Here is a 2310-nt window from a genome sequence, read left to right as displayed (position 1 = left end):
TATAGACTCATTTTCATGTCAATCAATGAGTGCACTCATGTGACCATCCACGCGCGTACATTTAGATATATCAATATTAAAAGGTCCTCAGAACAGGTATGTGCACTTATAACATATCGATACACGAATGAACGGTTTTAGAATAAAGAAAGCAATAGCGGCCAGATCGTATGTTGCTATTAACTTACTCCCACACTCCCACATGATCCATAGTAGAAAGGCATGGTGGTGTCATCTGGGCTGATACTACGTGGATTCTTACAATTCCACCAACACCAAGCAATGACAGACAAGTCACACAAACAGAAATCTAGCCAACTAACTGAACCCCGACTGATCTCATACTGTCCTCAACATGAACATATAATAGTTTATGATACGCTACAACTGGAAACTCTGTCAAACTCAACAGTCAAAAGATCAATGTAAATACTACACAGCTCAACGTACACTCATGGTACTGCACACAACTCAACATATACTCATGATACTACACACAACTCAACATACACTCATGATACTATACACAACTCAACACACACTAATGGTACTAAACACAACCCAACATACATTCATGATACTATACACAACTCAACATACACTCATGATACTACACACAACTCAACACACACTAATGGCATACACACAACTCAACATACTTTAATGGTACTACACACAACTCAACATATACTCATGATACTATACACAACTCAACACACACTAACTCATGATACTATACACAACTCAACACACACTAATGGTACTATACACAACTCAACATACACTCATGATACTATACACAACTCAACACACACTAACTCATGATACTATACACAACTCAACACACACTAATGGTACTATACACAACTCAACATACACTCATGATACTATACACAACTCAACATACACTCATGGCACTACACACAACTCAACACACACTAATGGCATACACACAACTCAACATACACTCATGATACTATACACAACTCAACACACACCAATGGTACTATACACAACTCAACATACACGAATGGTACTATACACAACTCAACATACATTCATGATACTATACACAACTCAACATACACTCATGATACTACACACAACTCAACATACACTCATGATACTACACACAACTCAACACACACACGGTACTACATACAGCTCAACATACACTCATAGCACTCTGATTGACCATATCGACGAATGAGAGGATGACCTCAAAGTCGCCGTCCATGAAGTCATTGTAGACCTTTTTGAGCACCGACGACAGAATCTCATCCTGAGAATTGCGTCGAATACAGAGAGAAGAAGGACAAGGTGAGTGTACAGGCGTAGCACATGAAGGCGAACCAATACGTGAACAATAGTATAGTACGGAATAGCGGGTATCACAGCAAAGTAAAGGTACACACAGCAATATGCGTGCTGTATATTATGTGTCGTATATTTTTCACAGGAAAGTAAAGGTGAATACAATAATTTGCGCGTTGCATATTATGTGTCGTATATTATTGTATATTATGTGTCGTATACTATTCACAGGAAAGTAAAGGTAGATACAGCACTATGCGCGTTGTCTATTATGTGTCGTATAATATGATGAACTGGACAGGTCCGTGTGTGACACACCCTACATTCGCCACTGCACGTGGTAATATTTAAACGTCTAAAGTATTCGGTTGAGCGAGGACAAGAAGAAGATTCGCGTGAGATGGTAGTGACATATACACACGGTCGGGGGTGGTGCTCCACGGTGTGTGCACGTAGTGTGGGCGAGATATCGCACAGGCATATGCACATTGTATGACTTCCTACCGTACTCGATAAACCTACCGGATCTACGTTCTTCACACCCGCGCCACCCAAATCGTAGTATTGGCGTTGGGTAGGATCTTTCAGAGTCTCGTGCGCAGTGGCTAGGACTGAAGACATAAGAAGTAAGGATAGGCAGTGAGTGGGTTGTATCAGGCAGAATCAATCTTGCGACACAGTATGACAGGTAAAGTTCGGAAAGCCGTAGATAAATGGATGAAAACTGCTATGAAAGGCTAAATATCTACGAAAATGTCAACACCTACAAATACAAAAACGCACAAACACACGCACATACACATTTATGAATATATATAAATATATATATATATGTATATATATATATATATATTTATATATATTTATATACAAATACATATATATATTTATATATGTCTATACATTTACATTTACATATACATATACATATATATATATATATATATGTGTGTGTGTGTGTGTGTGTATGTGTGTGTGTGTGTGTGTTGTTGTGTG

The sequence above is a fragment of the Sphaeroforma arctica genome, assembly GCF_001186125.1.
Source record: "Sphaeroforma arctica JP610 unplaced genomic scaffold supercont1.426, whole genome shotgun sequence".
In the NCBI taxonomy this organism is placed as follows: domain Eukaryota; class Ichthyosporea; order Ichthyophonida; genus Sphaeroforma; species Sphaeroforma arctica.
Note: the sequence above shows the minus strand (reverse complement) of the source record.